Source organism: Ornithorhynchus anatinus, chromosome 7 (assembly GCF_004115215.2).
Source record: "Ornithorhynchus anatinus isolate Pmale09 chromosome 7, mOrnAna1.pri.v4, whole genome shotgun sequence".
NCBI classification, from domain to species: Eukaryota; Metazoa; Chordata; class Mammalia; order Monotremata; family Ornithorhynchidae; genus Ornithorhynchus; species Ornithorhynchus anatinus.
This window is the reverse complement of record NC_041734.1, coordinates 68718249-68732795: the sequence shown is the minus strand read 5'-3', so window position 1 is coordinate 68732795 and position 14547 is coordinate 68718249. Positions and strand designations below refer to the sequence as shown.

General features: G+C 44.7%; 1 protein-coding gene across 2 annotated transcripts in view; it reads right to left on the bottom strand.

The window, feature by feature from the left end:
- MAPK14 (mitogen-activated protein kinase 14) overlaps window positions 1-14547 on the bottom strand; it is an 88273-nt gene that overhangs the window by 15865 nt on the left and 57861 nt on the right. The window lies entirely within an intron of this gene.

Below are 14547 nucleotides of genomic sequence, written 5' to 3'. Positions count from 1 at the left end.
CCACTTGCTTACCCTGCCTTTGTCCCCACCTTTTTTCAATCTCAGTGCCCATTTTACTGCCGAGGCAAATGAGGCACAGAGAAGTTAAGTGATTTGCCCTAGATCACCCAATAGATGAGCAGTGGAGGGCGGCATTAGAACCCAGGTCCTCTGACTCCTCAGCCCGTGTTCCCAAAAGGCCGTGCTGCTTCTCTGCTCCAGTGTGTGTTAGTAGGAGTGCAGTTAGACCAAAGGCTGCGTGTAACATCAAGGCTAGTTTGCAAGAAGCCCGTCTGTGAACACACTCTGGAAGCTCAGCACACCGAACCAGCACATCTAGACAAATCAAGCTCATCTCCACAGACCTAAGTCTCATCACTTCCGTGTCAGCTAAGTACCTGGGCACTTAGCCACCCCCCCTCAACCCACTGCACTTCTCTACTTACCTTTACAGTCTACCGCTTCCTCCTACTGTAATTTATTTTACAGTCGATCTTCCCTTGCTGTATCGTAAACTTCCGGAGGTCAGGAGTCATGTCTACTTTCTCTTGTTGTGGGAAGGGCACGTGTTTAAAAACTCTGTTATATTGTACGTTCCTCAGCACTTAGTACAGTGCTCTGCGCATAGTGAGCCCTCAAAGATACTGCTGATTGACTGCTCTATAGGGGGCTCTCCCCAGGGTTTAATAAAGTGCTCTCTCACTGAGTAAGGGCTCAATAAACACTATTGATTGACCTGGGAAAACCTTCCCCCTCAGGCTCTCTCCTCCCCATGTCTCTGCCATCACAGGTGATGCCATTCATTAATAATAATGATAATGATAGTAATAATAATGGTACACGTTAAGCACTTACTATGTGCCAAGCACTGTCCTAAGCACTGAGGTAGATACAAGGCATTCAGATTGTCCCACATGGGGCTCAGTCTTAATCCTCATTTTATGGATGAGGTAACTGAGGCACAGAGAAGTTAAGTGACTTACCCAAGGTCACACAGCAGACAAGTGGAGGAGCCGGGATTAGAACCCATGACTTTCTGACTCCCAGGCCCATGCTCTATTCATTAAGCTATTCAATCGTATTTACTGAGCACATACTGTGTGCAAAGGACTCTACTAAGCACTTGGGAGAGTACAACATAACAATAAACAGACACATTCCCTACCCACAACAGCTCACACCATCCTGTCTTAAAAGCTCGCAACCATGGCATTATCCTTGACTCAACTCCTTCAACCTGGATAATGAGTCAGTCATCAAATCCTGTTGATTCTATCTTCACAATATTTCTAGATTCTCCCCCTTCCTCTCCATCCAAACTACTCCCATGCTGGTCCGACCACTGGTCATATGCCGCATCAACCTCCTGGATGGCCTCCTTATCTTCAGCCTTTCTCCCTCTCCAATCCAGAGCTTACTCTGTTGCTCAATTCATTTTTCTGGAGGAAAAAAAAAACCCATTCTGCGCACATCTTCCCACTACTCAAGTGCTTCAGAAAGTTGCTCGACCACCTCTGCGTCAAGCAGAAAGTCTCACCATTAGCTTTAGTGCATTCCATCAGTTCTCTCCCCTCCCATTACCACCCAACCTGTATATTTAGCTCCTTCAACGCCGACACTGTGTCTCCTTGTCTGTGACCCTTTTCATGCCTTCCCTCCTGTCTGCAACGTCCCTCTTGCCCCCAACACTACTTACTCTCCCTAACTTCAAAGCCCTAATAAAGCTAAATCTCCTCTGGGCAGCCTCTCTTGTCTAATCTCATCTTCTCACTTGGTTCTCCCTCCCTTCTGGATAGTTGATGCCCTTGAGTCCTTACTACCAAGCACTTGGGTTCCCCACCAACTTTCATAGCACTTCTGTACCTATCTTCACACTTCTCCGGCCCTGATCTCTCTCCTCCTCTGCAGTCTCACATTTCCTCCTGCCATCAAGATATCGCAATTTGGATGTCTGACACCTCAAACTTAACATGTCCAAAATAGAACTTCCTCATCTTCCCACCCAAACCCTGTTCTCTTCCTGACTTTCCCATCACTGTAGACAGCACAACCACCCTCCTTGTCTCACAAGCTCATAACCTTAGCATTATCCTCAACTCATCTCTCTCATTCAACCCACCAATTCCATCTGCCACACAATCCTGTTGTTTCTACCTTCACAGCATTGCTAAAATCAACCTTTTCCTCTCCAAACTGCTGCATCAGCCTCCCCTCACTGATTTCCCTGCCTCCTGCCTCTCCCAATTTAGTCCATACTTTACTGCCCAGATCATTCTTCTAAAAAAAATTCAGTCCATTTCTCCTCACTCCTCAAGAACCTCCAGTGGTTGTCCAGCCACCTCCACCTCAAACAGCAACTCCTTAACCAAGGCTTTAAACCACTCAATCACCTCACCCCTTCCTATTTTGCCAGGCAGATTTATTTGACTCAGCTCGTTCCCTTTGCTCTTCTAAAGCCAATCTACTCACTCAAGTTCAATCTCGTCTATCTTGCTGCTGAACCCTGACTCATAGCCTTCCTCCCCCTTCACATCTGACGGATCATCACTCTCCCTACCTTCAAAGCCTTATTAAAATCACAAGAGACCTTCCCCGCTTAAGCCCTCATTTCCTCTACTCCCTCTCCCTTCTGTGTTACCTACGCACTTGGGTCTGTACCTTTTAAGCACATTTTCCGCACCTTCAGCTCAATAGCACAGAATTGATTTTAGTGTCTGTCTCCCTTTCCAGATTATAAACTCCTTGGTGGCAAGAAAGATGACTATTCATTCAATAGTATTTACTGCACGCTTAGAGTGTACAATTCGGCCACAGACAGAGACAATCCCTGCCCGATAACGGGCTCACAGTCTAGACTACCATCTATTGGTATTGTGCTCTCCCAAGCTCTTAGAACAGCGCTTTGCACACAGTGAGTGAATACCACTGACTGATTGGTTGCTTCTCCTACTTGCGATTTACTATCTGCTTCCCTTGCGGGTTTGTAAGCTCCTTGAAGGCAGGGATCACATCTGCTTACTCTCTGTACTCTCCCAAGCGTTCAATACGATGCAGAAAGTGCTTAATAAATACCAGATTCGTTGACTATCTGCCTTATTTCCTTGGGTGTAAATGCTCAGGGAGAAAAGTTCTGGAGTTGTGGAAAGAGCCGGCAGAGGGCGCCCACTCTCTCTTTCCTCAAATACACAGTTAAGGCGGGTTTCATTCCTGAACACCATTAATGGCATTTATTGAGTACTTGCTACTACTACTAGTAATAATGTTGGTATTTGTTAAGTGCTTACTATGTGCAGAGCACTGTTCTAAGCGCTGGGGTAGATACAGGGTAATCAGGTTGTCCCACCTGAAGCTCAGTTAATCCCCATTTTCCAGATGATGTCACTGAGGCACAGAGAAGTAAAGTGACTTGCCCACAGTCACACAGCTGACAAGTGGCCGAGCCAGGATTCGAATCCATGACCTCTGACTTCAAAGCCCGGGCTCTTTCCACTGAGCCACGCTGCTTCTCTGTATACTAAACGGTTGGGAGAGTACACTATGACAGAATTAGCGGACACGTTCCCTGGCTAAACTAAGCCAGCCTGACAGCTCCTGTGGGTCCAAGGGTTCACACGGTAAGCGCTCAATAAATACGGCTGAATGAAATCTCATTTCCCGCTGCCTTCAATTCTCCACATAGACTCCCACTCTGTCCCGAGGGCTGTTCAAATCCGCCCCAATCACACTCTCGGGGGCAGCATGATGACTAACCGATTGTCCCTGCACACAAAAAGGAAATGCAAACCAAAAAGGATGCTTCTGATTATAACATAAATAGATCAGCCCTCTCTGGATTAAACACGGTGGAAACTAAATTTGAGTTAGGCTCCTATAATATGAAGAAAATTAAGCCAAATTCAAAGGGCGGAATAGGGAAAACGATGAAAGAAGGTTACCATTATTTACTTTCCCAGCGTTGCTAATAAAAGCTATTACCTTTCCCTTGCTCTCCTGTGGTATTTCAAAACTCAATCTCCTAGTTCAGATTACTCCAACCACACACTTCCTGTCAGGGGCACACTGAAATGTGTAGTGGGTAAATGTTAAAAAAAAAAGTTGATCTCACTTGTTATCACTGACTGCTTGATGAGAAGACAAAAACCCTAAGCTGACTGATAAAATGTTCCATTCTTCCTTGCAAGGCTGTGCTAAACGACTGCATAAAGCAAGTTCCACGTGGGGCAACTTCTATATTGTCCCAGAAAATTCCGGGCACCAAATCCTGATAAAGGTGACTTAAAGCACTCCCTTATCATCTGAGGAGCCAACCAACAAATTTTCCTGGCCTCTCACCGCCAAGCCACTTCGCAGGCTCACAGATTGTTTTTATCACTGCAAACTGGCCATGGAAAACTCCTTTTGTCACTTGTAGAAAGAAAGCAGATGGCACTTAGAATTTGGAGTCAAGGGTCTCAGCTACGTTGGGCACTAGAAGCTTTAGAAACTTATTGGTGAACATTCCTAATGCCTCTGTTTTTTTTCAGAGCAGAGAAATGACTCAAAGAGAATAACAATAATGATAGGTAACCACAACAGTGGTATTTGGTAAATGCTTACTATGTGCCAAGCACTGTACTAAGCATAGGGGTGGGGGAGGGAAGATACTTGTTTGGTTGCCTGTCTCCCTCTTCTAGACTGTGAGCCCGTTGTTAGGTAGGGTTTGTCTCAATAGGTTGCCAAACTGTACTTTCCAAGCGTTTAGTACAGTGCTCTGCACACAGTAAGCGCTCTATAAATGATTGAATGAATACAAGATCATCAGGTTGGACACAGTCATCTGCCTCCCACCCCCTAACTGTGGGGGTCCCTCGAGGCTCAGTCCTTGGTCCCCTTCTAGTCTCCATCTACACCCGCTCCCTTGAAGTACTCATTCGCTCCCCTGACTTTAACCACCATTTCTCTATGTGAATGATTTCCAAATCTACAGCCCTAGCCCTGATCTCTCCTCAGCAGTTTCGCATTTCCTCCTGCCTTCAGGACATCTCTACTAGGCTGTCCCACTGACATCACAAACTTAACGTGCCCTTAAAAGAATTCCTAACTCCCCACCCAAACCCTGTCCTCCCCATCACTGTAGTCACCACCACTGTCCGTCTCACAAGCCCGTACCCGCGCCACTATCCTCGACTCTTTTCTCTCACTCAATCCACATATTCAATCTGTCACCAAATCCTGTCTGTTCTAACTTCAGAAATGCTAAAATCCACTTTCTCTCCATCTGAATTGCTATTGGCAATCCAAGCACTTATCCCATCAAACCTAGACTCTTGCTGACCTCCCTGCCTCTCCATTTTTCTAAAAAATCATTCTATTTATCACCCTAACGTCCATGGGTTACCCATCCAACTCCACATCAAAAAGAAGCTCCTTTAAAACACCCAATCACCTTGTCCCCTCCTATCTTACCTCGCTTGACTTCCTACTACAAACCAGCACACTTGCTTCACTCTTCTAAGGCCACTTTACTCGCTGCACCTCTATCTTGTCTATTTCACGGCCGACCCCTCACCCATTTTCTGCGGCTGACCTGAAATTTCCTATACTTGCATATGCAACAGACCAGCATGCTCCCAATCTTCAAAGCCTTATTAAAGCCACATTGCCTCCAAGAGATCTTCCCCAACCAGGCCCTTATTACTCTTCCTCCCTCCCTTTTACATCACTCTCGCATTTGGACTTGTATTCTTTATTCTTCCGCCCTCAGCCCACCTCACTTAACTCTTTATCTGTAATTTATTTTAATGCCTTCTCTGCTCTACACTCTAAGCTCCTTGTGGGCAAGGAATGTGTCTATCAACTCTTTTATGCTGTACTTTCCCAAGCACTTAGTAGAGTGCTCTGCTCACAGTAAGAGCTCATATACAATTGACTGATTGCACCAAGTGGGCTTCACTTCTCTGTGCCTCAGTTCTCCTGTTCTCCCTCCTTCTTAGACTGTGAGCACCACGTGACACAGGGACTGGGTCCAACATAATTGACTTCTATCTACTCCAGTGTTTAGAACACTGTTCAATGCATAGTAAGGGCTTAACAAATACATAAAACAAACAAGAATATGGAAAAAAACAGGTATTAGAACCCCATTTCAAAGATGAGGAAACTGAGACACAGAGAAATCAGTCATAGTTATTGAGCGCTTACTGCGCATACTGTACTAAGCACTTGGGAGAGTACAATGTAACAATAAACACATTCTCTGCCCACAAAGAGTTTAAAAGACTTGCCCAAGGTCCCATGGCAGGCAAGTGATTTAGCTGGAATCAGAACCCAGGTCGTCTAACTCCCAGGCCCACACTCTTTCTACTAGGCCATACTGCTTCCCAACTCGTAACTGTATAATAATCCACAAGCAATAGCTTCCCAACTCTATAGAAAATACTAGTGGGTCAGTTGGAAACCGTTCACTTCTGTTTCAGAGATGAATTTGTGGGGGACTGTCATCACTTGCCGGCTCCCATTCTAGTCTGTCTCCATAACACACACGGAGCACTCCATATGCACTCCATCAGCTCATCCGCTCCTCTCCACGCTGATTTCTCATGCACACAATCCAGCCCACACACTTTGCTCTTCTAGCGCCAACCTACTCACTCTATTGCGATCTCATCTATCTCACCACCACCCCTCACCTACATTCTCCCTCTGGCCTGAAACTCCTTCCCCCTATCTGACAGACCACCACTCTCCTCACCCTCAGAGCCTTATTAAAAATCACATAAATGACTAAGCCCTCATTTCCCTTACTCCCTCCCCTTCGGCATCTTCTATGCACTTGGGTCTGTTCCCTTTGAGCACTTGTTATTCATCCCATCCTCAAGCCCACGGCACTTTGGTCCAGACCTCTATTTTTAATAATAATAATAATGTTGGTATTTGTTAAGCGCTTACTTTGTGCAGAGCACTGTTCTAAGTGCTGGGCTGGGATACAGGGTAATCAGGTTGTCCCACGTGAGGCTCACAGTTAATCCCCATTTTACAGATAAGGAAACTGTGGCACAGAGAAGTTAAGTGACTTGCCCACAGTCACACAGCTGACAAGGAACAGAGGCAGCATTCGAACCCATGACCTCTGACTCCCAAGCCCGGGCTCTTTCCACTGAGCCACGCTGCTTCTTATGTATGTCTGTCTCCCCTTTTAAACTGTAAGTTCCTTGTGGGCAGGGAATGTATCTAACCTGTTGGTCTAGAATCCTCCCAAGCACTCAGTTCGGTGCTCTGCCTAAATAGATACCACTGATTAATTGCACGATGTTTTTAAACATCAAAGTTCATATATTCCCTGCAGGAGAGGGAAAAAAAAGAAACAAAAGAAAAACTGACCTAGTTAGCATTTCAGGGAGAAAACCTCCACAATTATCAGGAAGAGAAAATTAGATCCATTCGACCGTGCTTGCATTTTTTGCTAATTGCTAGCCAACTTGAGATCTAGAGTCACGAAGCTGAGCACTAAAAAGAACCTTGAAACAGTACAGAAAGCTCCAGGAAGCAGTTCTGTACAATCTCTAGCAGAAATAGTCATTTTTGTATTGAACTGGTACCAAGTCCTTGGAGAAAAGGGATGCAGAGCAGCTGCTCCATTTTAAAGCATTTATGGGAGGCGAGGGCAGGCAGAACCCCTCATAAGATAGCACTATTTTACTCCTGACAACTAAGCTATTCGAACGTCCCCTTCTTAGGCAGGACTAGTGAAAGGGAGATCACCCTTCATTTTTTTTTTCCCTTCCTGAAGCAGGTGGCTCGCTGCAAGGGCCCTTGGACAGTGAGGAAGACCTCCGAAGGACAGCATGTGCTGCCGTTTTCCTGGTCGGGGAAGGCACTTCTGATCTGCAGAATTCCAGCCATCTCTGGCAAAGCGAGACCCCCCATTTCACGTACGTCAATTCTGGAGGGGTCTGGGCAAGGCCTAAAAATGTTGCAGAGACAAAATCATTCTGGGTCGCACTTCTGGTCTTGCCAAAATAATACCACCTTAAATTGCTACAGTCCCTCGATTTACCAAACCGCTCAATCTGCCCTCACAAAAGGAAGGGGAAATCGACTAGGCCTGAGATTGGATCTGTAATCCTACTGGCGGTTATTTGGAACCCTTTCAGATACTTTTTTTTTCACACTTCATCACCACAGGGAGTAGCAAGTCCACTTTTGTTCTTTAGTGAAATCTTGACCGGCTTATAAGAATAATAATGATAATTATGGAACCTGTTTAGCGCTTACTATGTGTCAAGCTCTGTTCTAAGCATTGGAATTGACAGAAGTTAGGTTGGACACAGTCCCTGCCCCACAAGGGGCTCACAGTCGAGGGAACTAAGGCCCAGAGAAGTAAAGTTAAGTGACTTGCCCAAGGTCACACAGCAGACATGTGGTGGAGCTGGGATTAGAACCCAGGTCCTTCTGACTCGCAGGCTTGTGCTCTATCTACTAAGCCACTCTGCCTCTTATACCCAGGCCCTCTTCTCCTTAACAGATTCCCTTCCCCAGCCTGCCACCGAGGACAGTTCTGATAAAGCCAGTACGATCTGGAAAGTCGCCTCGACTCCTTTCTGACATCTTCTAGAAGATGAGGGTGAACCTGAGCTGACAAGTTTATTAACTTTCACCCCAAAGCAACTTAAAAGCAGTGTTACAGACCCCCTAATCAGCAAAAAGCTTCCAATGGAAAACTCTGAACAATAACCATATTGGAGTTACTAGGAGGCAGTCTCTAGATGGTAAGCTCATGGTGGGCAGGGATGTATGTTTATTGTTATATTGTATTCTCCCAAGTGCTTAGTACAGTGCTCTGCCTACGGTGAGTGCTCAATAAATTCGAATGACTGAATGAAAGGCAGCACCTGTGGAGCTGACATTAAATAACCCCAATGATCTAAGAAATAAACACTTGACGCAGGAATACCTAGCCTCACCTCCCATCACCTTACAAAAGAAGCTTAATTCAACTCTAGCTTCTAATTCTGAGGGGGGCTATCAGGGGATTGTAGCACCATTTTTTGCTTTCAAAATATTCGATTTGTCTCGCCAATCTTTGGTTTTGTTCAAGACCACAAAAGAAATGAATATAAGTGGTTTTTAAAAATATAACACTTTCGAACTAATTCTAAAGAATGTGGTTCACTGATGTTAGGAAAGTCTTTTGAGAACCAAATTTGGGGTGGGGGAGGAAGGGGAGAGGAAAACCAATGCTCAGGCACAGCGGTAATTTTTTTTTTAAGTTTAAGAAAGCAGTGTGGCCTAAAGGAAAGAGCCCAGGCCTGGGAGTCAGAGACCTGCATTCTAATCCCGGCTCTGCCAACTGCTTGCTGTGTGACCTTGGGCAAATCACTTAACTTCTCTATGCCTCAGTTTCCTTGACTGCAAAATGAGGATGAAATCCCTGTTTTCCCTTCTACTTAGACCGTGAGCCCCTTGCGGGACAGGGACTGCGTGCCAACTTGAGTAACTTGTAATCACACTTAGTAAATAAGCCAGTGGTGATGGCACGGACAATTTACAATCAGTCCTGAGCATCTGTTGCCTTTACAAAGGGGACTTGGAACAGCTCTTTGCATCTCTAATGGCAGCACATATGGGTCAGAGAGAGGCAATTATGCTCCACCTCAGAGGAGGAATAAGGGTATTTTAGGCATAATTTGTGGAACCTGCAAAGCAACTCGAGAAGGAAAGGCATTTAGAGACAGTACTGGATATGGAGGAGGTTCAATTTTGGGATCATCAAGGCAAAAGTAAAATGCAGCCAGTCCTCCTAGAGCCTGGGTGGGGGGAGGGGGTGAGGGGTGTCCCCCTCCTGAAGCTTGTATTTATGCTGGGCATATGCACACAAGCAGTTTCTCGCAGTACTGCTCCATGTCAGCCCCATCAGGTTTCTGCTGCTGGAAGAATGTTCCTTAATTCCCTGATTATGTTCTAGCCATAATGGGCATTGAAAACACATGTTCTGGCAGACCTGAATGTATGTCAAATTGGTAATTTGGGGTGGATTAAATATGGTATTATATGCCCCCCAACAGCTAATGCTGTTAAATTACTTGGAGCGAAAAGCATATGTAAGTGGAAGCCCTTGAGGCCTAAAACCCAAACATCTTATTTTAAACTGTCTACCATTCCCAGGGGAAGAAAAAAAACAACCCACAGCTTAATCGGCTCTTCAGATGAGCTTCTTTGGTGAAAGGTGTGAACTCATAACAAATCCAGAGCAGTAGGTCAAGCCTCTCAGTACAAACCCAGACACTGCCTCTCCTCCTGCACCCTTACTTAGCTCCTTGTGGGCAGAGAACGTGTCTTCCAACTCTGTTATACTGTACTCTCCCACACCCTGCACGCGTTCAATAAATACGACTGTGACCGATTCTTCAGAGAGGGTAATGAAATTAGACCGTGCCCCAATTCCTATGCTGAGGGGATGCCAGCCAGACCTACATCCACAAGGCAAAATAGGACCGTCCCATCCCATGCAGACCTAACCTCTTAATAATAATGATAGTATTTGCTTAGCGCTTACTATGTGCTAGGCACTGTAATAAGCACTGGGATGGAGTCAAGCAAATCAAGTTGGACACAGCTCCTGTCCCACATGAGGCTCACAGTCTCAATCCCCGTTTTATAGATGGGGGACTGAGGCCTCGAAAGGTGAAGTGACTTGACCAAGGTCACACAGCAGACAAGTGGCAGAGCCAGGATCAGAACCCATTACAACCTCTAGAACAGACTCCTCTTAAAGCCCAGTAAGTATGCAGAGAGCCAAAAGGAATGGGTAATAATTCAGTTCTTCAGGTGTGCAAGAGACAGGCATACATTACTTACGAGATTAGTCCACACACACACACAGCAGTTCACTCAAATCAGAATGGAAGTGTACAAAAAGGGGAGATGGATCATGCAAATCTTGAGAGCAGCTGTCAGTTTTCCAAGAGCTGGCAAATCCAGGGGGAAGCAGAGCAAGAATAATCTTCCACAGACAGTAGTAACAGCTAGCACTGGGAGACTGCTACAATTAATCCAGGCAACGTGAAGTCCAGGAACTTCAGGTGATTAGGCAAGCAGAGCAGAAACTCCCAAAACCCTCTCCCGTTCGCCAGTTGGTTAGTTTCCATCATTAAATATCTGTATCCACCAAGCCTTCATTCAGCATCCCCTGAAGTTTTCACATTTAGCACTGGTTAAAAGTTACACATCTTTCAGTTTCTTCGCAACAGGTGACATTTTCCCCCACTCGTACCTTCTCTCCCTCCCCAATCAACTTTTGATCTCACGATCTGTCCCAGTCAATATCCCAGAAGAGTGACACATTTCCTCAAAATAATCATGACATACCCATTGGGCTGGGCCTCTGTCTGAAATAAGGGCGAGTTCAGGTTAGAAGAGGTACGAAAGGAAAAGTTGTGGGCAGGGAATTTGTCTGTTTATTGCTGTATTGTACTCTTCCAAGCACTTAGTACAGTGTTCTGCACATACTAAGGGCTCCATAAATACAACTGAATGAAGAAGGGAGGGAAAAAGAAAAAAAGGGTATTTAAGTGGCTTTAGGCTCAGCTCCCCCTAACTCCCGGAAACTTTTGGAAAAGGAGAAGTGATGGGTAGTTAAAGGATTCTTGGCAGCCTTCTGCTGTTATGCTAGGAAGAAACTGAGTGGATCAGTTTCTGGATTCTTCAAAGCAAGGGTCAGGGCCCCAGAAACATATGGAGTGCCTGAAAGAATAAAGATTCCATAGAGGGGGCAAGAATATTCCTAGATCTGTCTGTCTGGGGTTTACGAATATATAGCCTGCCCTGGCCAAACCAAGTCAGGAAAATGCCAACACCCTTGTGCCTATATCCACAAGGCAAAATGAGACTGCCCCATCCCCTGCAGACTTAACCTCTTGAACAGACTTCCCTTAAAGCTCAGTAAGAATACAGAGAGCCAAAAATGAATCGGTAATAATTCAGTGTTTCAGGTGTGCAAGGGACAACTAGGCATCCATTACTATGAGATTAGTCAACACACACACAAGGCATATGATTTCATACATATTTCTCTTCTTGAACTCAGAAGAGTCCCAGGCTTCTGCCATTAGGTGAATGACATCTCGTGAAAAACTAAAACTACAATTGCTGGGGTGGTAGAGGCAGGGAATGTTCAAGAAATAAAGGGCATGGGGTTGGAAAAAGATCACAGAACTGAAAAAATCCTGTTCAAATGGGGGAATAGTTAGGGGTAAATGGGTAAGAAAGAATGATTTATTGCAAATGCCACTCATCTGCCTTTAATAAGGTATAACAGAGGAAATCATAAGGTTGAAGGAAAATCCTTTGAGAACCTGGGAAAGGAAAAGAATTGCAACTGAAGACTGTGGGCAATAATTCTCTAGAACACACAAGGTCTACTAATCTCTAGTCAGAGGGAGGTCTGGGAGTTTTATTACCCAAATTTACAAAGCTATTGACACTCTTCAGGATCACCAGACAAGGTAAAAACAAACCCAAGAAAACTGTAAACTATCACAATTATACAGGTGAGCATACTCACATCAATGAAACCCCGTTAATTCTTCCAAAGATTGTTCTGATATTCTGATATCAGTGTGCACTCTCTGTTTTTCTCTCTATCAACAGTGCCCTCAGATGGGTTATTTTTCATCCTGGAACTGGCTTAAAGATTTCCCCCACCAAAATGCATCTGTCCCTTAGTCATCTTACTAGTGGTCCTCTAAAGACTCCAGGGTAGATGGATTTCTTAATGCATTTATCCCTTGGGAAGCAATTTCTACACCCTATCACTCAGAGAGAACTTCAGAGACAGCAGCAATAACAGGTTTTTTGAGAGCTTGGTTTAATTCTCTCTGCATGGTGGGAAACTGATGACAATGCAGATTTTTCAGGTTTGAGAGGTGCAGAACAAGAAGGTGCAGGTGAATCACGGTGGAGGATGATAATGGGGCTCCAAAATTATAAAGAATATCTCGTTAGATGATCAGTTCTTAACTCAAGGTGACTCACGAATGACAAAGTATAGGCAGCGTGTTAAATACTGTGCATTTGGAACACTCCTAGAGAGTTGATGAAATCAGATGCCATGAAATGATACAAAATAGGGAGCTGGATTTTTCCAAAGCAATGATACATTCATGGACATAAAAAGAAATATTAAGAAGAGGATTTGGAGTAGAGTCACATTTTACTCAAAGTACAGAATAGGAGGGTGAGGAATGTGGTTAAAGGACAGCGGGAAATAGAAATGGAAGTTAACCAGAACTTGCCAGTCTTTTCTAGCAGGAATCATGTGGCCGAAGACTCTGCAGAATAGAAAAAAAAAAGAAGACTGCTAATAACAGAGTAGCTTGATTTTCGGACTCAGGAAAAGTAAAGAATCTAAAGTGCTCCAAATTGGGTCATGTTCTGAAAGTTACAAATTGCCCAATACCCAAGTCACTAAGAAGGGTAACCACAAAATAGTAATTAAAAAAAAAAAGAAAAAAGTTTCCTTTGTTCTAAATCTATTTCTTCTCGGCCTTTACTACAATGTTAGCCAGACACCTAAGTAGCTATGGTTCGTTGGCAGAAAAGAGACTGATTTGTAGCATGGTCACCTTTCCCCAAATTCCTGTATTTATAAGTGTAACTTCTAATGACCTGAGCGTAGGAAGATTTACCTTGCCAACTGGACAAGGAGGAATGGCATAATGGATTTCTGAAATACATATTTGGGACTGAGATATCGGAGGTTGAGGAAGAAGAAATCATCGCTCTTCTGCTTTAAAGTTTCTTCAATACTGATCTACAGGCAACTCTCAATGGAAGGAGGGAGGCAGGGTTACTGTGCATAATTAAAATGGACAGATATGACTCAAATTAAGTTTCAACTTCCGTCCCCACTATACTTTGGGGCAGGGCTACCAGCCAGTAAAACCAAAGTGACTAATGTGAGTCTCACTTCCTTCCCTGGTTCTTGCTTCACTACAGGCTGGCAGGTTGCAAGAGGGGAGATGCAACCTCGCCGTGGGCAGGGAATGTGCCTGCTTATTGTTGTTTTGTACCCCGTCAAACGCTTAGTAGTGCTCTGCACATAGTAAGCACTCAATAAATACAACTGAGTGAAGGGGGTGGTAAGGATACAAACTGGATCAATCAATTCCCAAGTAAACTGAGTGTTGGCTCTCATTTGGATGAAAATGGCCGGGGGGAGGGGAGGAGAGTTTTCACATATTTGAATGATTGTAAATTCTTCAAGGATAGGGACTGGATCTTCTGATGCCACATTATACTTCCCCAGGTGCTCAATACAGTGCTCTGCACATGTATGACTCTAAACCTTTCCCCCTTGGGGAACTACTTACTATTAAAACAATAAGGAACGTACCACAGAGCTCCAAAATGGATTCCTAACTGTGCTTGAACCCAAGAGGGGAGGAAGGTCTTCTCGAAACAGACGTGGTGCCTCAAAACACCACCAATACATCACACTAGTAATACCAACTGTGGCATTTTTTTAGGCACTATGTGCCAAGCATTGTCCCGAGTGTGCTTCATTTCTCCCGTGTACCTGCTCTCAGCACT